Raw genomic sequence first — 27,789 nt, forward strand, 5'->3', positions numbered from 1 at the left:
TTTGATTGCGTTATATGTAGTATTTCTGAGCCCTATTACTCCTTTGACAAATTTATGTCAATTTCTGATACTTCCCACTAGCAGTGATTGCAAAAAAATCTCTGATATTGATTTTCTTTGCTATTTACATTGCATCAGATAAATAGCACCACGTTCCTATAATGAGTAATGTCTTCTTAATGTAGTGTCATACTCTAGTAGAAGGGACTAGTGTATTGGTTTGCTAACCTTAATTTAATTTTTATCCTAAATATTAAACTTACCAATATTATACATCAATTAAATGTGCTGCTAATCACCCATTCTCATTTATATTTAGTATTGAGTACACTTATAGCACTGTTCAAACCTGGATGATCAGATCTATATTTTTACTTCAGTAAAGCAAAACCTATTTTTAAATAATCGTGTTTAGCGCAGCCCAAAATATCTTATTTTCCAAGTCAGCACTTATTATACTTTGTGGCAAAATGAATAACTGTGATGGCACCAAATTTCAACTATGAAATGATTCCTTATATATAGCGTTGGTTTGAAGTCCACACGAAGTTCACAATCACAGATGGAAAGATTCAGGGCTAGAAACCTAAGAATTCGAAACCAAAAGAGCAGTGATCATTCTAAATAGACTACAATTTCACATAAAAATGGTAAATTACCATATAACTTATCTAGTTTATCTTCAGAATATCTTGATTTCGAGCTCACGAACATGAAAACTGCTTATTTGACTTCAAATTTTTAGGTTTCCAGCCTTGCATTTGCGAATGTTACCAAAACTTCAGGGGACGGCGTAATGTTAAAAAATTCAGGGATAGAAACCTCAGAACTTGAAGACAAAAAAGCAGTTTTTATGTTCGAGAGCTTGAAATGAAGACACTCTGAAGTAAAATTAGAAAATTGTATGATAATTTACCATTTTTAAGTGAAATTGCCATCTATTTAGACCGATCACTGCATTTTTGTTTTCGAATTTTTAAGTTTCCAGCACTGCATTTGGGAACGTTTCACTGACCCAATAGTGTTATTTGACTATAGCACTTACTATACATTATCATAATTGATAAAAACTGTAAATAATTAAGTTTTAATGATTATTTTAACTTAATTGCTTCTATTATTCATTATAAATTTTATTTTACTCAATTAAACTCGGTCATCACTTTTAATACTTAAATATAGAGCAGTAATTTTGCTATAGTTGAAAGTGCTATAGTCTAATCACAGGAAATCTACTGTGAGTGCATAATCTATTAAAAATTCAACTTTGCAGCTGCATAGGCTATAGTGTGCTTCTTTTCAAAGATGTCCGCCGCCGGTCAGCACGTGGAAAATGTAAGCTCTTAATTTTAATTAATATTTCTTATGTTTAATTAAAAAGAATTAAAGAAATTACTAATTTATGCCTTTTGAAATTATAGCATCTGGTACAAGACGCGGATTGGGATGGTATGTAGCTAATCAATACAAATTAATTAAGTCCTTGTATGAATGCATGCACATGGTTAAGTAATAATAGATTAATATTAATATTTTAATTATTTTTAGAGCCAATGCCAGGGCCATCCAGGAGACCCGAAAGGGGGGGGCAAATTTTGCCCATCCCCCCGACTCAGCCCATGGTGCAGGCACCTAATAATGGTAAGTACAAAGAATTTTTAAAAATATAAAATAAAATTAAAATAATAATAATAATAATGTGTTTTTTCAACAGCGCCGATACCAGCTGCGGTCGTGCAGCCACCGCCATCTCCTCCGCTGCCACCACCACCACCACCCCCGCCACCAGTAGGAGGGTTAGGACCCGTAGGACATGGTAATGGTAAGTTACTCAATAATTACAATAAATAACAATTATTTTAATAACTGCATTTTTTCAGGTGGGCGACAACATCAGCGGTCCCGCAGGGCACGATGGTGGAGGCGCCGGGATAGGGGCTTCACGAACATTGCCAAGATGATTGGCTAGTTGGCCAACGAGGCCTATGGGCAAGGAGCCAGGGGAGGAAGGGGTAGAGGTCGTGGCCGTGGCCAAGGCCAAAATTAAAAATAAAAAAATTTAAATAAATATTTAACTTTAATTATTATGTGTAGATCATTTACAATCCTTCCTATTCCTTTTCCCACCTTTTCATTGGTAAAATTTTAAAATAAATAAATATTAAACTTAAATTATTAGTGTTCGTCATTTACAATCTTTCCTATTCCTTTTCCCACCTTTTCGTAGGTATGATAGATAAAATTTCTTAATCGTAGTTCTTTTATTATGAAATTCATTATTTAACAATCTCAATTCTTCGAAGAAAATAGTATTTTAAAGAAACATGAATCATCTTATACATTTATCAACATTTGACTTTTTACTAACATTTGACTTTGCGAAACTTCAGCAACTCCATCAGCTGCTTGAGGTGATACAGGGGCAAAACTGGACAAGCAATTCGTAAAGCTTCGAATAAGCTAGAATCAAGCATATAGTCGGAGTTGGCATTGTCATTTTGCATACTCCGTTTTTTTTTCAGCACTACTCATTGATCCGTTTATGCTGCTAACTCTTGACAAAGGTCGCATGGGAATCACATTGGTGAGTGGTCCTTATAACATTTCCTGTGCCAGAGTCCTCATATGTACATTTCACAAATTTCTTAACACTTTTCAAACTGATCGGATAACTAGTGCTGCAAAACGTAGTCGAAACAATTAATTTTTGTCTGAGATTTTTCCCATTGAGAATAAACGTGCATTTTTTTATCCATACCAATGACCAGTATACTGCCTCTGGCCTAGAATACTTGCATAGGTAACGGAGGAAAACAATCAGTAGTTATTAACTCGACTTTACATAATTTCATCCAATGAATCCCATCCTTAAATCATGGCTGAGCAATGGATGAGTTTTTTGTGAATATTGGCCATTTCTTACTTTGCCAATCTTTCAAAGCTTTCATCTTGGCCTGTTTCAAGTCTCAGAAAATGCAGGAGTGAATAGTTCAATTTTTTATTCAACTCCATCAGTCATTTGTAACGAGGTTCTCTCGTTACGTATCAAGATACCGGATTTAATAAAGAAATTAAAGAGAAGCTAACGATTAGTAGTGGTTATTTCAAACCCTACATTACCGACTCGGTGCATAGGTTTCCGAGTGGACAGGAAGTACCGTCTAGGAACATCCCTGTGGACCGTCAGAAGACCGGATGAAAAGACCGGGGCTCCACATAAAAGTCCAAGCCGACCAAGCGAGCAAGGCAGGGCTGTGCCAAGTAACTTGGCGGCTTGAGACGAGGAGAAGTGGGCACAGGGACTCCTGCGAAAAGGCGAATTCTCTAGTCCCCTGAGGAGGGGGAAATAAGAGAGTGAGTCGGGCCTGGGACGTCGCGCAAGGCGGACGTACACCATACCGGCTCACCGATGAGTGTGTCCGTGTGCGTGAGGTGAGCTTGCTCCCTACGCAACGAACACACTGTATGCTATCGATGCATAAGGGACCTGTGTAGGTATGGTAGGTTTCTGCTACATGCCGGGTGCCGCCGCTAAGTCCATGGCAACGCGCATGGCACTGCGGACTTGGGCATTGCGGGGATGCACCACCCTGACAGTCCCCTATGAGAAAAGATCTCGATAATGTTCTCGTCTCCTCACCTCCCCTCACATGTGTGAGTGGGTGGGTGGGAGAGTGTGTCTATTGTCGCGAGGCTCGGGCTACCTGTAAGGGACCCTCCCCTCTCTCCACGACCTAGCACACTGAGCAAACCAGGCTTCCGTACCGTCCTCTATGCACTACCAATCAGCCCATTGGAAAATGCATACGATTGGAATGGCGGGGTAAGACCCCTATGTTAACGCTGGGTTGTTGGTCACCCACACGACCAACTGGCGCTCTGAAAGTACCGAATGTAAGGACGGCCGAAGGTAATAGGAAGATAACTATCACGATCAGCCCATCGTGGTAGAAGAATCCATTACACATTATATATGCGAACCTTCCTCCTTGGATTTTTAGTTCAATTGTACCAAATGTATTTAAGTCAAAGCACAAGTATTACTGTTTTCTATAATAGACTTGTACAGTGACTATAAAATCCTAAATGACTATACTAAGAGATAGCCTAAAATCAAATTGATCTTTTACCTAAATTCTTCAATGGAACTAAATATTTCAAAGAATATGAATAATTTCATTTACTTACCAACATTTGACTTTGTTCCATCCTCATTCTCTTTATTTCTTGCTAACCTAACGTCCTTGAGTTTAAATATCTTTAATACTTGGGTATGTCTTTCTTTTTTTTGTAAACATCTCCTATCGTATAATTAACTCAAATCAAAGCACTTGTCAACTTCTATTATTCGTAAATGAGGGTTATTTGGAATGTTTCACATCTTACAAACAAGCATAACCATAATTTAATTTGAAATATTTCTTTGTATATATATGATTATTACTTTTGTAAACATCTATCATATAATTAGCGCAAACCTAAGCACTGGTCAATTTGTATTCTATGTAAATGAGGATTATTTGGAATGTTTCACATCTTCCAAACAAGCATTACCATAATTTAATTTGAAATATTTGTTTGTACATATATGATATAACCTATCGGACAGTTGAAACCCACATCAGTTTAAAGAAAAGAAACAGTTAAATATGGATTTTGTTAATGATTTCAATACTGGGAAGTTTACCATATGATTTTCAAATACCTTAACAATTTCTTGTAATTAATATGCTCCTGATAATCACCGATGCATATAAATGTTGAATGTATATTTCTCTTTGGCACGGTGTTGAAGATATGTAAATATTAATCTTACTTCATCCAGTCAGCTCTATCCTCAGCAATGGTAAAACAACCACATTATATTTTAATTCTTCACTCCACAGCTCGACCCTCAGCAGTCAGACAATAAATACATCACTATAATTTAACCTGAAATAAAATCCCACAAAGTACCACAAAATATATTACAATTTATATTATAAAATTTATTGTTATACTTATCTAATCTGTTGATTCCATAAAATCCTTTTAATGAGTATGGTGAGTACAAGTATAACCTCATCTTTTTCAAATAAGAACAGTCTAATAATGTTCTTTCATTTATTTATTATAAAATTGGGTTCTACTTATTTTAAGGTTATTACTGTTAACCAAACTTGCAGCTTAACCTGATTTACCGTAATAAACGATGTAACTCATGTCGCGGAGATACACACACAGACACACTATTTACGATTGTGTGCAACTATGTTTACGCATACGTCTACCGACGTCAATAGCATCTACGTTGAGCAACCAGCTTCAGCCCGAGACATACATTCTGGCTGGAAAAGAAGAAGAAGATTATGGAGAAGAATCTGAATTTTCAATATATATATAGCTAACATTGTATGAGATCTCTAGATTGCATGAACTGATTTTCATGTTTATGGTCTCAAATGAAAGCTTATTCAAAACCAGTTTAGGAAAAGCTTTAGTTAAATCATAACAATGGATCATTCACGGAAATAAATCGGTTTAATAATTGGGACGGCAAAACTTGCTGTATAAGTTACACGGTAGCGTCGGCGGTACTTTTATATGTACTTGCCTTCGAGACACTACCGTGTCTCTTGATATAGAAATACGATAAAGCTGAAATTGGTACACCTAAAAAATGCAATAGTTCGACTACTTATTGAGAACATTTGCCCAATACTAAGAAAAGGTAGGACTTTTAGCACTTTGGAAGCTCATTAACTCCTTTTTATATTAAAATAATTATACTTCTGATAAGTTTCATATTTTCCAAAAAAGATCTGTCCCTTCATGCTCTGCATTATTTAGACACCACACTCTTATATCAGAAACTGACAACTTTCGCCTTAAAAACAAGATATAAAAAAAAGAGATTTGTACCTAATTTGGTACAGTATATTTTGGCCTAAAATGGAGGTGGTCAAAAATGGTTTGTTGTTTCCACTCTATACAAAAAGTATTTATGTCCCGATGTCTAATTCTACCGCTAGATGGCGCAGGAGTAAAATTTAATATTTTTAGAAGCTAAGTAAATAATCCCAATTATTATTATACGATATAGGGATAAATAAATTATACTTCAGTTCGTTGGGTGCTTTCTAGTTAGCCTGTCGGCACAGTTAGACACAATCAGACACAAATATACAGGGTCATTTCCTAACGGCGGGACATAGGATTGTGTTATTTGACTATAGCATTGAAGCACTTACTATACATTAATATAATTAATAAAAGCGTAGATAGTTAAGTTTTAATGGTTACTTTAGTTTAATTGCTTCTATTATTTATTATAAATATCATTTTACTTAATTAATCTTGGTGACTTCGATTAATACTTAATTCTCGGTGCGCACACTGGGTTATAATGACCCGTGGTTTGGTTTTTCTCTTATTTTAGGTAATTATAAAGATAAGTAATGCCATAAAAGTACTATAAATTATTAGTTCAATATCTTAATTATAATCACGTATGGTGTTTTTAACCGCTACAACGTCAATACCCAAGTGCCATTAATATGTTGAAAAAAATATATTTTTTGAAACCAAACAAAGTCTTATTATTTTTACGTTGAAGAATATCTTTTCATCTATAGAAACCAAATGTTTGAGCTTTTAAAATTTAAATTTGAAATAACTACACAATTTTTAAGTAAGAAAGCCGTTGCTCTGCCATGCTCATATTTTGAACAGTCTGCAAATAATTTATTATAATTTTGTCTAACAAGAACTATATAATGTAATAAAGAAAGGTTCAGGGTAAATACAGAAATTAATTTTTTTATTCTTGCATGCATGGTATACGAAAAACCGTCATTCAAAGCTGTTGGGTCAAATTGACCCAGTGTGTGCAGTATAGTATTTTCGGGATGTGTGCGCACCGAGGGTTAAATTAAACGGAAAATAGTAATTTGACTATAGTAAAAAGTACTATAGTCAAATAACACGAAATCTCCTATCTCCCGCCGTTAGGGAAAGTCCCTGTATTTAACTTATGTGACACGTAGCATTTCTGTTTGATTGTGTTTGACTATGTCAATTTTCAGCATAACTGGAAAGTAACCGACGAAAGCTTTCATAAAGGAATTATTTGAAACTTTTTTTTTAGTTTTCAACTTTTTATGTTAAAAATGTGTGCAAATATAATTTGAAACTGATAAAAATGATAAAAACACTTGTTTTATTGCTAAGGATATTATTTTGTAAAAATAAGTCATTTATTTAAAAATAAACATTGATATATAGAATTTATGAAGGTTACAACGATATAATTCAAAATTATCACTATGATTTTCCTGTTTCAATACAAAAAGTCCCTTCTCTTCTTTAAAAGTTTTAATTTAAGGATATGATGCACGATTTAAATTTCAAAATCCATAATAATGTGTAATTTTAAAACATGCGTATTAACATTATAGTAATAGGAGATTCCTATTGGATAATTGTTAATTTCGCTGGGTTATTTATCATGCATACTTTAATCTTCTTTAGTAATATAAAGTCCAAGGTCTTAATCCTTAATGACCTTTTGTTGAATCTTTTTACTAAAAGTATGATGATTAGCTTTTGCATTCTTCGCACATCAACATTTTTATCCTCTTTTTCAAAATTTTGGGTAATTCCTTTGCTTGCATTTACTTTTTGTAAGTAACGATAAGAAAAGTTTTCTCTCTTCTCATCGAAATAATCTTTTTATATAATATCTTTATATTTCCTGAAACACACGCACACAAATTGTATTCAACATTATAGTTAATATTTATTTTCAAAATTAAATTTCAATTTGATAAGATTAATTTTACCTTTCACTTTCATTAATTTATCAATTTTTTGAAGAAATACTTTATTACGAAATGCAGCTGCTGCTAAAAAATTGGTAAACATAGCATTTCCTCTAAATAAGTGTTTATTTTCTTTGCAGAAAACATTATAATCAAGTAATGAGTAATTTTTATTTTTATTTTATTTTCTCACTTTTCGGCATAAATGCTGTTCAAAATATAAAGTTAAAATATATTTCAATTTTGCTGTAATGTAATAAAATAGAAATTTTTATATTATATGTATACAGGGTATTCCTACATACATAAGAGGGATAATTTTAACCACATGTTTCTGACAATTCCTCTCTTTCAGCTATGTAATCTTGACAAGTAAAAATAAAGTTCAAAAAATACATATTACTTACAAATAAATTTAAACATGTTAGGATGAGATCCAACATTATCCTTCAAAAAACGGTGATACCTTTCGATGGCGTTATTTGTTCTAATACACCGGTTATATACTGATAAAATATGAGGCTTTACTTTGGACAACCAGAATCTTTCGATATACATTAGAAGTCGTTTAAATTTGGCGAATAAATTATTATCCATTTTCAAATCATCGCAAATTATGAAGAATACTTTTCGCATTAGAAGTGGCGGTAGTAGTGGAATATCATACAATCTCCTCATTGCCATCAATATTTTGACCTTTATAGCGACATCTAAAGTATTGAAATTTTTAAAAATATTGCATTTTCTTGAATTTTTTCTTACATTCTGTTGAAAATATTTCATATATTAGTGTCATTATAGCACTTCCACATAATTACTTATTAAATATAAGCCGCGTTGCAGATTTTACTGCTAGTACTGCAAATATGAAGTCCAATCACGGCACACTATACTGGATTGTATGCCGGACTGCTTGCTACATATTTGTGAAGACCATTGAGGATTTATCCATGAACTAAATGTAAAAATCTGATTGAACCTAACAAATCTAGATGGCAATCCAGTATTTTATCTAGCATAATGTTCAGCGATCTTTAATCTATCCTATTTTAGGTCTTTCTTTATTCGTAAAGATATAATGATGCTCATAGTAGTACTAGCAATAAATTCTAATATATGGCTATAATAAAGAAAGTATTAACTCACATAAACATAATGAAAATAGCAACCATGTAAATGTGCATCTGGATAATTAAGTGCAAGGGAATTCTGCAATGCTTTTTCGAAGTCAGTAACTATGATTTTTGGGTGAAGCTTCATAATTTTTCTAGTAATTATCTCAAACATTTTATTGTACATTACTTCAGTTCTTTTATTTGAAATTATCCATAAAAATGGAATTGACTATTGTAAAAAGTAATATACAATTATATTTGTTATATTTATGTATTATAGTGACTGTACAATTCTTCAAGGGAAGAAAGCTGAAGATAGTATGAATAATTTTATGAAAAATAAAATCTATATCATTTTTCAATGTAGTCCTCAATTAAAAATTTATAATGGATTAAACACTTCTTTATTCGTCTTACTTTCCCTCAAGTAAATGAATTCAGTGGGTTTCTTCTAATTTCTAGACTAAAGAATAACAATTTTATGGACAATAAGAATCTTAATTTCAGCTAATTCTAATGATCAATAGCTTTTTAATGAGGTTCTATGTATGAATGTTATATATTTTTTTGTAATTTACCAAGTTAATAAAGTTAAAAAACATTGCACACAATTGTGATTTATAATCATATAGATATAGTAATATTGAAAATGTTAAAAAAACGAGTTAACTTTGAGATAAGAAAACATAATCATTACCTTTCCATTGTAATCACCCATAATTGAAAGGATTTGACAGAATTTTCTCAAAGCAGGGCGTGTTTCAAATGTTCCGTCAATGAATAAGATCTTTGCGTTTTTCATCCTCGTGCATAATATTTCATCGTAAAATATCACAAAATTCATATCTCTCTCTTCATATTGGATAATATGTAATTTATGTGCTTCATTATTTATAGTAAATGATAAAAATTTTTCCCATTCTTGCGATTGTAAAATAATTTGCAAGCCATCTAAATTAGTTGGAATTGCTGGATGATCTACTTTTTTCCAACTTTTCAATGTACTTTTTACACATTCAAATGGACACAAGCTTGCTATTCCAGGATTCCTAGGAAATAATCACATAAAACTATGAGAATTCTTTAAATAAATTATAATTCTTTTTTATTTATAATAACTATACCTTTACCCAAAGTGAGACTGATCATTCTCATATGAAATTGACGACTTTGTTTAAATAATTATTATTATTCACATATATTATCTAATGGAACACGACACCGATTTTTTCCTTTTCCAATTTCAATAAGGGATATCAGATATAACTATGATAGGTGTGAAAAGTAACAGCTTCAAATATAGTAAATAATAATAAGTTTATTATAGGGTATCTATACTGAACATTAGCGTTTGGATGTAGAAAGATATAGTAGCATGTAGCAGAGGAAACTGTTGAGGAAGCGATATTTTTTATATATTAGTTTAGATGCTACAGTTTCTCTCTCTTGTAGCGATAGTAATCCTTTCAAAATAATCATTCAAAAGCTGCATAACTATTATCTCTGCTGAATAGTATCAAAGACTGCTAACTCTTTATGCATTTTTGTCGCATTGTTAACGTTTATCTAACTATACTAAAGGTAGCTATTAATTTGTATGTATTTAACACCTAGCACGATCCCCCCTATTTTAAAATATAACTATATTAAGGTAATCAATCTCTTTGAGCGACATCATAACAAACAATTTTCAAATAATTCCTTATAAATTATAATATTTAAAATACTTACTTCACTGCAGAAATATCATATGCTTGTTTCAGTGTGAGAGGATAATTGGTAAGAACAGAATGCAATTCTTCGCGAAATCTGGCTGTTTTTGACAAATTTTTATTGATTGCATGGTTATGTGCTTTGCCAGAGTAAAAATTTTCTTTGACATTAGTATATTTAGCTGTACCAGTACAGCCACCCACTTTACACTTTAAATACCTGAAAAATAAATTTACAAATATTTTATTCAAGTACAAATTTAATAAAGGCTACAACTAAAATTTAGAGTAAATATTTTTATTTGAAATGATCATTCTTACGTGGTAGTCATTAGATTTTTATTCTTTACGGTTCTATTAATATCATAACAATTACCATCAGGATAGATAGTAGCAGAGATTTTATAAATTTTTCTTACTTTCTTCAACGTTTTAAACTGAAGGTCGAGATTTAACGACCCAACGGAAACTTGTGCTTACTTATTGTTTATTTACTTTCTGTTCGCTTTCTGTTTTCACAATTCAAGAGGCACGTTTAAATAATTACCGGCGGCAAAATTTGAAATTTATAAGGCACAACAGAAATTTGAAAAATATAACGTTAACAATCATGAAAAGCTGTTATATGTTTATACAAATTCTGTTGATTCCAACAATACTCATAGGATGTCTATATGTATAATGATGCCTGTACACATACTTTTGATAATTTCAACAAGTTTAAACATAATTCTATTATGTAGTAATTTTAGAGATTTTCTTTTTCACGTGAGCGGAAAACAATAGAATTGTTTCCAAATTACCTCAAAACCGATGGCCCTTAATTCCTGGAGACATAGTTCCCATCGTAAAAAGATAATATTTATGTGAACGATAGGACATATACTGGTAATTTCTGGTATGGAGAAAAACTGGCTTCTTTGTCTTAATTACACATTTTAGTATTAGAAATAAAGAGTAAAATAATAGTTACCTCTCACTTCTTAATAAATTAATTTAATAAAAATTTGTTAGTTAAAGCTATACTGTAAAAGTAGACGCATTACATTTAATTCAATTTGATGTTCTAAGTGCAAGAGATTATTAGCGTACTATTTTATTTACTGGGTGATAAATGGCTATACGCAGGAAAGTATAACTCTCATTGAATCAACAACCATAATGTTTCATCACTCGTGACATTATTTGCATTATTTTATAATTTATAAGCATCTTCTTGTACGCAGCCTGAAATTTCGATAAATTCTAAACACAGTAACATAATAGGGGGAAAATAAATAAGGACTGTTTCTAAATTACCTCTAAACTGCAGTTTCCTAATTCCTGGAGATATAGCTGCTTCCATCATAGAAAGATAATACTTGTGAACAACTGGGCATATACTGGTAATTGCTTGTATGGAGAAACTGTCTTCTTCGTCTTAATTACATATTTTAGTGTTAGAAATAAAGAGTAAAATAAAAGTTACCTCTTACTTCTTAATTAATTAATTTTATTGAAATTGATTAGTTAAAGCTGCACTATAAAAATAGAAGCACTAAATTTAATAAAATTTGATGTTCTAGGTGCAAGCGGTTATTAGCTTATATACCATCTTATTTTTCTGGGTAACCACTGACTATGCAGGAATGTATGACTCTCCTTCATTGAATCAACAACCATAACGTTCCAATACTCGTGAAACTATTTGCATTATTTTATAATTTATAAGCATCTTGTACGCAGCCTGAAATTTCGATAAATTCTAAACACAGTAGCATAAACTCCCATACTGTTTCATTGAGAAACAAACAATGTTTAGTATAAAGTAAAAAAGATAATTTGTATTTGGTATTACAAACATATAGTAAATCGACTTGTTTACAATAACTGGCATTTTTCCCTTGGTTGGTTTCTAAATATATTAAATTTTACTCCTGCGCCATCTAGCGGTAGAATTAGACATCGGGACATAAATACTTTTTGTATAGAGTGGAAACAACAAACCATTTTTGACCACCTCCATTTTAGGCCAAAATATATTGTACCATCCGGACCCTAGAGTGATGGGAGAGGGGTAAACCTTAGGAAGCTAGTCGACCCGTAGGATAACTAACCATCCGGGCCTAAGAGTCATGGGAGAGGGGGTACGCCTTAGGGAACTAGTGGACCCATAGGATAATTAATCATCCGAGCCTTAGGGTGATGGGAGAGGGTGAGAGGGATCTCTCTCTCTCTCTCTCACACACTCCCCACAGTCAAGGCACTTCCTCCGCACACCCGCACTTCCCCTCATCACCCAATATACCCCAGCTCTTAAGACACTCCCCCCCTCCCCCGCACACCTGCACCCCCCCTCCCCCCTCATCTCCCAATATACCCCAGCTCTCTTAAGACACTTCCCTCCGCACACCCGCATCCCCCTCACCACCATGTCACAGAGACACTTCCCCCCGCACTCCCCTCACCACCGTGTCACAGGAACCACCTAGCTACCACTACTTATACCCTTTCTCCTTACATATTTTCCCGCTAGCGATACTGAAATAAAGTTAGATTTATCCAACTTTTCAGCGGCATCGCTAGTATCGCCTGTATCGCTGCTCGTATGTATTCAACGGAACGGAACAGGTGGAACGTGCGAATTTTAAATTTGAAAAATGGATGGCAATTTAAATTGAAAATACATTTGTCACACATTTAGAGCAAGCTGATAAATATGAAGCTAAAAAATAATATAATGAATAGTTATTGTAATTAATATATAAAAAAACGTTGAATAAAATTAACCCAAAAAACAGGCTTTGCTTGTAAAATAATACGGCATATATACAGGGTGAAGCTCTTATACCGCCCTAGAATATAGATGCAGAAAGACGACTATCTCTTTAATTATAAAAGATATTCAATTTTTGCATAGGTCCTTCTCGAAGCCTCTTGTTATTTGCTTTCGGAAAGGTCATATATAAAAATTGAATATTACTTATAGTTAAAAAGATACGCGTCTTTTTCTACTAATGTTTTGGGGTGGTTTAAGTTCCTCACCCTGTATAGGTTTCTTACTAAAAACAGAATCCTAAATTGTAACAGTTTTATTACAAAATAAATTCAATTAAGTTTTATTATGAGTATCATGTAGCAACAACGGATTTTACTAATAAAATTATCAAAATAGGGATAACCATAATTTTACTAATGTACATTATTATTTTTTGATATATAAACTATATAATTTTCATACTCTCATGTTATATAGGAAAATGAAGGAAATATTTTCATGACAAGGATTTAAGAAAACACATTCATTTCAAATATATATGAAACCTTTATTAATTCCTCATTCAATATATGTACATACCTCATAACTTGATTATTATCTTATTATTCACAATTTTTTTATACATATGCAAATTAAATTCAAATGTCATACACCATAACACGACACTACACCTAAGAAACCATTATGCGATTGCCGTTAGCGATTATCCGTTTCCTTCGTTCCTACATTCAGAACCCGCCTCAGAATATGTCGCTGCTAGCGACGAGCGACAAGTGAAAACATAGCACTCATAGGCAGTGATGGGAACTTGTGGGAATTCGGTATCCCCACCACGCCGCCACTAGCTAGCACGCACACAGTGCCAGCGGTACATCGGTGAGCCAACCCCACTACTGTCGCCGCTCGCTGGTCACGCACACAGCTACATCGTTACGTGTGTGTCTCGGCTTTCGCCGTTGAAGTTCGGTTAGCTCCGTTGAGGTATGAGTACGAGAGGGATGAATATAATTTTTTCTCGGACCTCTCTTTCGCTCTCTATTTCTCCCAAGTTTAGCCAACGAGCCGCGCCAAACTCCTTTTCCACAGTATCGGCCGGTTCGATGCAATGGGAAAATAAATTTACTTTTTGACAATTATAATTCATGAAAATTTTTAAATGTTATTACAATTTGATAAATATTTTGAAAATGGTAAAAAATTATTGTGGAAAAAAAAATAAAAGTAACAAATAAATAATATTGTCCGTGACAGTAATTGAAAGAAAAAATCCTTGTTATATTGCAGAGAATTATCACTGAAGTGTGACATTTAAAATTCATTAAACAAACAAAAATTATACGAAAATACATTAAAGATTGATTAGTATGAAAAAATGGTTAAAAATTAGGTAAAAACTCGTACATTCTCTTGCAATATCACTGCATCGATAGCAATTCGGATTTGTAAATATGACCAAATTCATTAATATATACTATGAAATGCAAAAATCTGACCTAATTTCTATGATGAGAGCCTAATAACAGAAAATGTGAGGCTGCTCGGAAATTTCTTCGGTTATTTTCCAATATGGAACACCTAAGCGAACTGAAATATCCTAAACTATATGCAAAAATAATAATAGGAAATAAAATTAGGACTTAATATATCAAAATGTGAAATAATGTCAAGAAATAGCTCAAACCCACTATTTTCAAATTTTTTTTATGCAAAATTTGAGTCTAGAAGGTACTTCTGCCTTGAAACTTTTGCAAATTCATATATAATTGTTAATAACTAAATAATTATTGCTCCAGAATTTACTTAAAATAAAAGTTTATTGAAATTGAGTTTTACGCTATGATATTGAAAAATCTGGCTTTATGCAAATATTCAGATGCAAATAATTAAATTTCTCGTATTTCTCGGATGATTCTTCGGACATAACTGAAATTGCAAAAAATTCAAACCGAAAGCGCCTACGATACTCCAATTTTGTAGAAAATCAATTTGAAATTGGACAATTTTAGCCATTTCTGGTCATTATTTTGTAGCATAGCTTAGAATCCCCAATTTTGATTCCCACATAATTTGTTGATAATTAATAGCATCTATTTGTGTTCATTCGGACATATTATACCAGATTATAGCCGAAGAAACATCCGAGAAGCATAAGAAATTGAGTTATTTGCCTCTCAATGCAGAGATAAAGTCAGATTTATCAATATCATAGCGTAAAACTCAATTTCAATAAACTTTTATTTTAAGTAAATTCTGGAGCAATAATTATTTAGTTATTAACAATTATATATGAATTTGCAAAAGTTTCAAGGCAGAAGTACCTTCTAGACTCAAATTTTGCATAAAAAAAATTTGAAAATAGTGGGTTTGAGCTATTTCTTGACATTATTTCACATTTTGATATATTAAGTCCTAATTTTATTTCCTATTATTATTTTTGCATATAGTTTAGGATATTTCAGTTCGCTTAGGTGTTCCATATTGGAAAATAACCGAAGAAATTTCCGAGCAGCCTCACATTTTCTGTTATTAGGCTCTCATCATAGAAATTAGGTCAGATTTTTGCATTTCATAGTATATATTAATGAATTTGGTCATATTTACAAATCCGAATTGCTATCGATGCAGTGATATTGCAAGAGAATGTACGAGTTTTTACCTAATTTTTAACCATTTTTTCATACTAATCAATCTTTAATGTATTTTCGTATAATTTTTGTTTGTTTAATGAATTTTAAATGTCACACTTCAGTGATAATTCTCTGCAATATAACAAGGATTTTTTCTTTCAATTACTGTCACGGACAATATTATTTATTTGTTACTTTTATTTTTTTTTCCACAATAATTTTTTACCATTTTCAAAATATTTATCAAATTGTAATAACATTTAAAAATTTTCATGAATTATAATTGTCAAAAAGTAAATTTATTTTCCCATTGCATCGAACCGGCCGATACTGTGGAAAAGGAGTTTGGCGCGGCTCGTTGGCTAAACTTGGGAGAAATAGAGAGCGAAAGAGAGGTCCGAGAAAAAATTATATTCATCCCTCTCGTACTCATACCTCAACGGAGCTAACCGAACTTCAACGGCGAAAGCCGAGACACGCACGTAACGATGTAGCTGTGTGCGTGACCAGCGAGCGGCGACAGTAGTGGGGTTGGCTCACCGATGTACCGCTGGCACTGTGTGCGTGCTAGCTAGTGGCGGCGTGGTGGGGATACCGAATTCCCACAAGTTCCCATCACTGCTCATAGGAGAGATAAACTGCATATTCTGCATATATTCTGTCGCTAGTGTCCATCTTGGATTGCATATACTATATATCTTATATTTATCGCTAGCGACCGGCGACAAATATAACATTATATAGGATATGTAATCCAAGATGGACACTAGCGACAGAATATACCATTTAATCTCTCGTATATTTTCACTTGTCGCTCGTCGCTAGCGACAAATATAAGATTATATAGAATATGCAATCCAAGATGGATACTAGCGACAGAATATACAATTTAATCTCTCTTATATTTTCACTTGTCGCTTGTCGCTCGACGCTAGCAGTAACATCTGAGGCGAATCATGAATTTAGGAACGAAGGAAGCCGACAATCGCTAGCGGCGATCGCATAATGGTTTCCTAAATAATTTCGTGTTATGGTGTGTGACATTTAAATTTTATCTTGTATATATTGAAAAAAATTGTGAGTATTATTAAAATAATAATCAAAAGCTATAAAATATGAACATATATAGAATGAGTAATTAATAAAGGTTTCATATACACTGCCGCTCAAAAGTTTGAATACACTACAGTGAAAATCGACCCATCTTTCAACTTTTATAACTTTCTTCCAAAAAATGGTATAGAGGTGTACCAGGTTTCAATCGAAAGGTTATTTAAATGTCTTTCGATTGGTGTTTGATAAAATTAATTTAAGGCTTTGTTTACATATTAAGTCAGTAATAACTTAAAGATAAACAATTTAAATATTTGTCCATTTTGCAATTGCCCTCAAAATAGAAGGGAAAAATCATATTAATATTTAATATACAAGGGTTTGAAGATTTTTTCAATAGCTTTCGTATGAATCTAGGAAGAAATTGATATCATTATTATTAAAAAAGTTATGACGGTTTTAATAAACAATTGTCAATTTCCACTACTTTCATATAACTTAGAAATTAATAATGTTACACAAAAACTCCTAAAGGAAAAATTTGATATTTGGGCAAGAAATTACTATTACCCACTTTGATTATAAAATTTTTTGGAATAAAGATGTAAAACTCGAAAAATGGGTCGATTTTCACTTTACTTTATTTAAACTTTTGAACGCTAGTGTATATTAAAAGCATCATAACTTTTTTAATAATAAAGATATCAATTTCTTCCTAAATTCACTCGAAAGCTACTGAAAAAATCTTCAAAACCTTGTATATTAAATATTAATATGATTTTTCCCTTCTATGCTGAGCGCAATTGCAAAATGAACAAATATTTAAATTGTTTATCTTTAAGTTATTACTGATTTAATATGTAAACAAAGCCTTAAATTAATTTTATCATATACCAATCAAAAGATCTTTAAATATCCTTTTGATTGAAACATGGTAAACTTCTATACCATTTTTTGGAAGAAAGTTATAAAAGTTGAAAGATGGGTCGATTTTCACTGTAGTGTATTCAGACTTTTGAGCGGCAGTGTATATTTGAAATGTAAATTTATCTTAATTCCTGGTCATAATAATATTTCCTTCATTTTCCTATATAGCATAGGAGAATGAAAAGTATATATAGGTCATCTATCAGAAAATAATTTACATTAACGGGAATCGGTATACCGACATTACAGAGCGAAAACTATTCCGCATGCAGCGTCGTTCTTTGTTGACTGATTGTAAAGTTATTACAGGTTTTTGGAAATGCCAGAAGCTTATCTACTAAGTTATGTTAGAAAAATTAACAAAAAATGAAAAAACATTTTTGTTTAAATAAATATATTAACATTATTGAGAAACAACAATTAAATCGCAAAATTCCCCAACGTACTTTACTAGATAATGTTCATACGTTTCCAAAAAGTCCACATAAATGGAAATCTGTCAAGAAATGACGATGCTGCATGCGAAATAAATAATGGAAGAATTTCGTGTTCGGGAAGTCGCCAACACGAAATTCTTCCATTATTTATTTCGCATGCAGCATCGTCATTTCTTGACAGATTTCCATTTATGTGGACTTTTTGGAAACGTATGAACATTATCTAGTAAAGTACGTTGGGGAATTTTGCGATTTAATTGTTGTTTCTCAATAATGTTAATATATTTATTTAAACAAAAATGTTTTTTCATTTTTTGTTAATTTTCCTAACATAACTTAGTAGATAAGCTTCTGGCATTTCCAAAAACCTGTAATAACTTTACAATCCGTCAACAAATGACGACGCTGCATGCGAAATAGTTTTTGCCCTGTAATGTCGGTATACGGATTCCCGTTAATGACGCTGAAGATAGCCGACAGTTTCGGAGACAAGTTGAGCACCACTGCCCATGCTCAATTTTGTCTTAAAACGTAATATTTAGAGATTTAAATCACACAGAAGCTTAAATTAATCAAAAATAAAACATTCACATGATATTCACTCAAAAAATCGACTTATTTCACTTAATTTTACGGTAATGAAAACATGTCATCAGCGAGCCATTAACAGCTATTATCAAATAGCAAGACATTAAAAAAGTTTTTTTAAACTATACAGTTTTTTAGCTTATGCAATTCTGAAGAGAATGGTGCTATTTTCGTGATGGATCGCGTCCTCTTTATTATACTTTTCTAACGTAAAAAGCAGAGATACAGGAGGAAACAGCTATTTTTCAACCTTCGGTTAAAATTTTTATGTAGCAGGACATTTTTTTAATTTTTTTAAACCATAAAATTTTGCAGGCTATTAAATTTTAAGTAGGCCCGTATGAATTTCGTTAGGGATCGCGACAGCCTTAATACATTTTTTTAACATTGAAAACATAGATAAAGATGGAAAATCATGTTTTTGGACTTTTGACTAAGTTTTTGAGTTAGCAGGAAATTTAAAAAATTTGTTTGAATTGCAGTCTTGTAGCCTATTAAATTCTGCATAGACCAGTATGAATTTCGTTAGGGATCGGGACTCCCTTATTAGATTTTTTAACATTGAAAGCAGAGGTACAGATGAAAAATCATGTTTTTGGACCTTTGCCTAAGTTTTTCAACTGGCAGGAAATGTTTCTAATTTTGTACAACTATAGTGGCTTCTAGCTTATGAAATTTTGGAGAGAATGGTACTAGTTTCGTGAGGAATCGCACAATCCTTGATGTCGCATTTTAACAATAAACATAAAATTTATAAATCGCATAATCATGTTTTCCAGTAGTCGGTTGATTTCGTCATTCCGCTAGAAATCTTTTTAATTTTTTTAAACTATACTGTTTTGTAGCCTATTAAATTTTGAGCAGGCCCGTATGAACGGTAGGGTAGAAGATGTCCGAAAAATTTTCAATGGTGCGTGCAACCATCTACATGATCGGATGAATATGACTGGAGTATATAAAGGTTCGTACACAGTTAACTTTACGTCAAAAATTTAGAAAATGAATGATAGTACAAATTTATAATTAGCAAGATTTTTAAGCAAAATGCAAATAAAAATGAAGTTTAGTAAATATTTTAGCAATAGGTTATGATTTTTTCTGTTCAGTTGAAGGATAAAAATCTGAGGATATATTATTTTTAACTCAATTAGATTATTAACAGTAAAGTACAATTCGTAAGTACGGAAAATGAAATCATTTATTAAATAAACGTTATTTTTACAACGATTGCTTAATATGCACAGTTGCAGATCTACCAATATCTGTTATAATATTTCTCTTAAGTGTAATATTAGTATTTTTGAAATCTGAAATGTAAAGGAAGAAAGAATATAAAAATTCTGTGATTGAATGTAATAAGAATAAATAAATAATAATTTTGTCAATACCTATTTCTTTGATTAATTTTTTAATTTTAGCATTTAAATCTAAATTTCTATAAATAGAATAATTTAGAAATTCCATAAATTTATGATCTTCAAAATTATTCTCTGCATCAGTGAGCCAATTATTGAATTTTTTGGCATTAGCTGACTTCTTTGACAGTGAAGTGGTGTTTATCTCAGTAAGGTAAATCTTAATCAATTTGATCAAATTTTCTGGAAAATATAAAAATAAAGATGGTGTAAAAATAGATAAAGTACATAGAAATTTAAAAAATATACTCACTAATAAATTCTTCTATTTGTGGGTGACTGCCCATGTATTCATGTAACGTTCTGTGATACCTTTCTATGTGATTGTTAGTCCTTACTTTTTTTTTTAAAAACAGATATTGTTTCATGACTTGACATATAAGTTTTTTCTACATATTGAAGGAACCTTTTAAAAAGAGCTGCTACATCAGGGTCCTTTCCTATTTCTGCTTTTATGGCATTATATGCTCGAACAATAAGGTGGCTTGGAAGAAGAGGTAAATTGGCAACCTTTTTAATATATATCATAGCTTTAATTTTTTTGTCTGGACTCAAATTGTCAGTCAGTTTTAAATTTCTTGCTTTCTTGTTGATATTCTGTAAGTGAAAAACAATATATGACAAAATATATATTATAATGATTATAATTAATATTAATGTGATTTTAGTATGTTAATAACGAATAAAATACAGTATTTCGGGCATAACCAACTTGTAGCTTTATTCTGAGTACACCACTTGCTTACAACAAGACCTATCAGCAGTAACCACCACGTGTATGTAAAACGGAAAGAACAATATGACGGTTACAACGAGAAAGTAAGGATTTGTTCAAAGTTCGCAGTGCAGCGCCATCTACAACATGTTGGTAGCCCTGTTTCAGGGAGCCAAACTTGAAATGTCCATATTGCAATAATCAACACGCCCCCTCAATTTGGACATTTCTATAAACTCAAAATTTACTTTAACAAAACTTGTTTTCTTTTCTTAACGCTTATAATCAACATAATCTTAAACCTTTCCTAAACTTAATTAGTATCTCTTTGGACACTGGTTTTGTTAGAGCATCTGCGATCTGGTCCTCGCTTTTAATATAATTCAATTTAATTATATTTTCGGACAATTTTTCTTTGATAAAATGGTATTTTATGTCAACATGCTTCAAACGTTTATTATTCTCTGGAGCTTTAGCTATCTTAATCGCAGACTGATTGTCCTCGAAAATTTGAACAGGTTCTTCGTTAACATTTAACTTAAAATCCTTAAATAAACTCTTTAACCATAACGCTTCCGATATTGCTGAGCTTAAAGCTATATATTCGGATTCTGTGGATGACGATGCTATATTTGATTGTTTACGCGAAGACCAAGAAACAGTCGATCCAAATAATTTAAAGCAAAAACCCGACGTTGATTTTCTGTCTCTACAATCTCCTCCCCAATCGGCATCCACATAACCTTCTATAATATTACCATTATAATTTTTATAATAAATTAGTTTTAAATCTTTTGCTTCCTGAACATAACGCAAAATACGTTTAAGTGCTTTAAATAACATTTCGCTTGCACATTCTTGAAACCTAGCTAGTAAATTAACTGGTATGCATAAATCTGGACGTGTGCCTGAAACTGCATACAGCAACGATCCTATCAATTGTCTACACAGTTTTTCGTATTTTACATCTTTGTTTTGTGTTGCTAACTCCTTAAAGTCAAAACTTTTATCAATAGGTGTGCTCATCTTTTTACAATCGGTCATATCGAATCTTAACAGTATGCTGTCTAAATAGTTCGATTGATCTAGTGTAGTAATACCTTTGTTTACATCTTGCTTAACTCTTATTCCTAAATAATTAGTAATTAAACCCATATCCTTCATCTTGAATTTTGACATTAAAGCCTTCTTAAAATTGTTTAACTCAATATCATTAGTACCAAACATAATTAGGTCATCCACATAAATTAAGATGTAATATCTTTCTTTCTTTTCAACCCTACTATATAAACAGTAGTCATTTTTTGACTTTACAAATTTTAATTTGGATATTACATCATCAAATTTCTCGTACCAATATTTTGGTGATTTCCTAAGACCATATAACGATTTATTTAGTTTACAAACTTTATTCGTATTACCTTTTATTCCCTCTGGTAATTTCATATAGACTTCCTCTTTTATATCTCCATATAGGAACGCCCCCTTAACATCCATTTGATGTACTGGTAAGGAGAGTCTTGTTGCAATGGCCATAAATACTCTAAATGTCGTTAGTTTTGCAACCGGTGCGTAGATGTCAGCAATGTCTGCAATGTCTTTTTGTTGGAAGCCCCTTGCAACTAGCCTAGCCTTGTACATTTTATCGTTCCCTGAAGTTTTTATTTTGAAAACCCATTTACTAGTAATTATATTTTTATCTTTTGGAGTATCAGTCTCTGTCCACGTATTATTCTCTTTTAAGGTGTTCAGTTCACTTTGAACTGCTTCAAGCCAATTTTTTGAATCATCTCGTTGCATCGCTTCTTCAAAACTTTCAGGTTCATCTTCACAGCAATAAAACAAGTAAAAGTCACGCAGCCATTTGGACGGTCTCGCATTCCTCTTGCCAATTCCCGTTGACGTTGTTTCCTGTGAAGTAGAGTCACTGTAGAAATCTTCATCATCTGTTGAACCTGCCGAAATTGGATGATTTTCATGTGACGAGTGTACAACTTCACTTTGTTCAGTTTCCTGAACAATTTCTGAATCGTTGTGTTCTGGGTTAGCTTCCTCTTCCGTTTCCTCAATGTCAGCAATTTTGTCTTCATTATTTATTTGAAACAAGCAAGGTGTACCTGCCTCTTTTTTCAACTTGTTTACTTCCGTTTCAACAAACACAACATGTCTATGTATTTCTACTTTATTTGTGGCCCTGAAATATACTCTATACCCCTTACTTTGGTCTGCGTATCCTACAAAGATACCTGATTTTGATTTTGCGTCCCACTTCAGCCGTTTTTGTTTGGGTATGTGTGTATACACTTCAGAACCAAAAATGTGTAGGTTCGCCAGATCAAAAACCTTATTAAACCAAGCTTGAGATGGGGTTTTATTTAAAATAGTGCTTTTAGCTGTATGATTCAATGTAAATACTGCAGTATTGATTGCTTCAGCCCAGAACATTTTGTCCATTTTCTTCGCTTGTAACATAGTTCGTGCTGCCTCGACTATAGTGCGCATATCACGCTCAGCCCTTCCATTTTGTTCCGGACAGTATGCAACTGATGTTTGATGCTTTATCCCTTTTTCTTCTAGCATTTCCTTCAATTTTTTATTAATAAACTCCTTCCCGTTGTCGGTTCGTATTGTATCAATTTTATGTCCTGTTTCTGTCTGAGCATACAGAATAAATCTTTTAATACAAGAAAATACTTCAGATTTTTCTTTTAAAAAATAAACAGTTCTATAGTTTGAGAAATCGTCCTTTAGTAACAGAAAGTATTTAGAACCTGCCAACAATTTAGTTTCCATTGGCCCACAAAGATCTACATGAATAATTGTACATGGTTTAGCAGCTCTGGAATCACTTCTCTTAAAGGGAGTTCTGTGTTGTTTACCCATCATGCAGGCCACGCAAATTTTAGCATCATCCACATAGTCAATTTTATTTGCTTTTAATATTGACCTAACTTGATCCAGATGTTGGTGCACCATTTTCTCATGCCACAGCTGTAGACTGATCAATTGTTTTCCAAAGTTTGCGAAAGCTTTCTTTTGACGAAATTTCATTACATATAATTTTCCGTACCTTTCACCAATTGCTTTCACTTTATTATTTTTCATAAACTTACAACTTGTCTGATCTGAAAACATTGTAAATTCTTTATCTATTGCTGCACTCACAGAAAACAGATTAATTGATAGTCCAGGCATAAATAATACTTTGTTTAAAGTTGTTGAGATCCAATTATCACCATTAAATGCTTCCAATTCAACCTTACCAATGCCAATAGCTTTGATTTTTGAACCGTCTCCAATTTGTATGTATTTACTATCAGTTAGCTCCTCATACGAATTAAACATATGGCGATTATTACACATGTGGTCGCTTGCCCCACTATCAACGATCCACCGACCATAATTTTTTTCATTTAAACTGGCACCTAAAAATGCATTACTGTCTTTACTTAACTCTTCCTTTTTCTTCAAGAGACGACAATCCTTCTTGAAATGTCCATATTTTTTGCAAAAGTGACACTTTCCTTTTTCAAGTGTACAATTTTTTTGGACATGACCAATTTTGTTACACCTGTAGCATTTAACTGTTTTATTAATATTATTGTTTTCCTTTTTCTTGGCCAATAATGCAGCATTTTGATCAGAAGTTTCTTCTTTTTCTTTCAGCCTTTCTTCCTCTATTAGTAATCTAGTTACCAAGTCGTCATAAGTTTGCTTGTCCTTTGGTACAGATTCCCAGGCTGATATAAAGTGTCGATAGGTGTCTGGCAAGGTCATCAATATCTTGGCAACAACAAACCTTTCACTCATTTCTTCACCCAATTGAGCTAGCTGATTGTGCATCTCCTTAATTTTCGACAGAAATATTGACATTTCCATATCAGACCCATATTTGAACTGAAAAAATCTTTGTTGCAAAATATGTATGTTTGTTTCTGAATGTTGCTCGTACACACTTTTTAACTTCTTCCACATGTCATGCGACGTTTTACATGTGATGATATGTAACATTGTGTTTTCCGACATCCTAGTAACCAACATGCTTTGTGCTTTAGCGTCTTTTATTAGCCAGGCACTACAATCACCGCTTTCAGGCTTAGGTTCTTTACCTTCTACGATATTAAAATATCCCAATCCACGTAGGAGTACTGTGATCTGGAATTTCCACACGTTCCAGTTATTTGGCCCTTCTAATCTTATAGCAAGATTATTATTTTCCATTGTATCTTACTTGCAAAGACCTTTGCACTTGTCACTTCTAACAAAGGAAAAAAAATGGCCGCTCGTTCCTTGTGGTGAAGACGCTGATACACAAACAAGGCAACCTCAATGACTATGTTTCTATGCACGAATTACGTGTTCTGGGCCCATAACCTGTGATTTTAGTATGTTAATAACGAATAAAATACAGTATTTCGGGCATAACCAACTTGTAGCTTTATTCTGAGTACACCACTTGCTTACAACAAGACCTATCAGCAGTAACCACCACGTGTATGTAAAACGGAAAGAACAATATGACGGTTACAACGAGAAAGTAAGGATTTGTTCAAAGTTCGCAGTGCAGCGCCATCTACAACATGTTGGTAGCCCTGTTTCAGGGAGCCAAACTTGAAATGTCCATATTGCAATAATCAACAATTAACTTACATAAACATAATGGAAATTGCATCCTATTATGCTTCATGTAAAAAAAATCGCTTTTATTGTATTGTGAAGCCCCTTTTCAAAGTCACAAATGCAACTTTGAGGCCTTAAACTTGGCATTATATTTTGTTTAGTAAAGTGAAATATATTTTTGTAAGAGGTTTCATCTTTCTTCGGCATTAGAATCCTCACAAATGGTATGAACTGAACAAACAGAAAAATTTAACACCGATGAGACATGAATTAAAAGTTCAGTATAGAAATAAAAATTACCTTTTCATCTTTTTGTCCCATGACAGTTAATAAATGATATGCGTTATCAATATTAGGAACAGATTTATATGTTGCATCTATACTAATTATTAGAGCTTTCTCTAATTTTTTACATAGCTTCCTATCAAAAAGTATAACGGAGTGATCATTATTCATTCCTTCATATCCAGTAACACTTAACCTGTGCATTTCATTTCCACATTTGAATTTTAATGTTTCCCTCCATTCTTTCTGATTTAATATTTGCTCACATTCTTCTAATGACTTGGGATTCCTGGGGCGAAATGATTTAGCCCAATATCTAATCGTGTCCTTTACTTTTAAAAAAGGCAGTTGTGCAGCCGCAGAGGGGTTCCTGAATATTATTGTGTTGAAATAGGTAGACATTTAATTAACTAATGATATATTCTATTATTTATGCATGAATATACTTAATCTACCAAAGAGCAGCAGACACATAAATATCTCTTGGACCTCCAGTTGTACTATTCTTCTTCAGCATAAATAACTCTTTCCTAAAATTTCCTTCGTTAAGGAAAATTTCTTTAACATCATGATTGTGCTACTTCTGCGTAGAAAAGCTTGCTTCATTTTTTAATTTAGATGTACCTGTACACCTTCTTCTTCGACATTTCAAATATCTGACATGAGACAGAAAATTAAATTTCCAAAAACTTTATCTTAACAATCAATCGATTGCTTTGGCTTTGACCTTTTATAAATACTTGCATAATACTTTCATTGTATTTATTTGTATAAATCTTGCTTTGATAATAAGCAAATCCATCTGGATAAATAATTCTGGAAACTTTTCTAGGCTCCATAATATAAAGAATCTTGATATGCAAGAAAATTAAATAAAATTTCCAGAAATATTCAGGAAAACTGGGTTAACTGATCGTTTTACCATTAATTAGTTTTATCGAAATTTTGTAACATATCAGTACGATCGTTTTTCTATTCTTTTGTTTAAGCAATCAGTTAACCCAGTTTTCCTGAATATTTCTGGAAATTTTATTTAATTTTCTTGCATATCAAGATTCTTTATATTATGGAGCCTAGAAAGGTTTCCAGAATTATTTATCCAGATGGATTTGCTTATTGTCAAAGCAAGATTTATACAATTAAATACAATGAAAGTATTATGTAAGTATTTATAAAAGGTCAAAGCCAAAGCAATCGATTGATTGTTAAGATAAAGTTTTTGGAAATTTAATTTTCTGTCTCATGACAGATATTTGAAATGTCGAAGAAGAAGGTGTGCAGGTACAGCTAAATTAAAAAATGAAGCAAGCTTTTCTACGAAGAAGCTGCACAATCATGATGTTGAAGAAATTTTCCTTAACGAAGGAAATTTTAGGAAAGAGTTATTTATGCTGAGTATATTCATGCATAAATAATAGAATATATCATTAGTTAATTAAATGTCTACATATTTCAACACAATAATATTCAGGAACCCCTCTGCGGCTGCACAACTGCCTTTTTTAAAAGTAAAGGACACGATTAGATATTGGGCCAAATTATTTCGTCCCAGGAATCCCAAGTCATTAGAGGAATATGAGCAAATATTAAATCAGGAAGAATGGAGGGAAACATTAAAATTCAAATGTGGAAATGAAATGCACAGATTAAGTGTTACTGGATATGAAGGAATGATTAATGATCACTCCGTTATACTTTTTGATAGGAAGCTATGTAAAAAATTAGAGAAAGCTCTAAT

General features: G+C 32.4%; 1 protein-coding gene and 1 long non-coding RNA gene across 7 annotated transcripts in view; both read left to right on the top strand.

The window, feature by feature from the left end:
• Lpin (phosphatidate phosphatase LPIN) overlaps window positions 1-27,789 on the top strand; it is a 290,109-nt gene that overhangs the window by 37,455 nt on the left and 224,865 nt on the right. The window lies entirely within an intron of this gene.
• Window positions 609-2,000, top strand: LOC136781561 (uncharacterized). Its single transcript, XR_010823948.1, has 4 exons — window positions 609-1,449; window positions 1,549-1,641; window positions 1,715-1,822; window positions 1,881-2,000. It is a non-coding gene; the product is annotated as an uncharacterized lncRNA (long non-coding RNA).

This window comes from Prorops nasuta, unplaced genomic scaffold (assembly GCF_024137725.1).
Source record: "Prorops nasuta isolate Cenicafe-Biocafe unplaced genomic scaffold, Cenicafe_Pnas_1.2 PNAS00023, whole genome shotgun sequence".
NCBI classification, from domain to species: domain Eukaryota; kingdom Metazoa; phylum Arthropoda; class Insecta; order Hymenoptera; family Bethylidae; genus Prorops; species Prorops nasuta.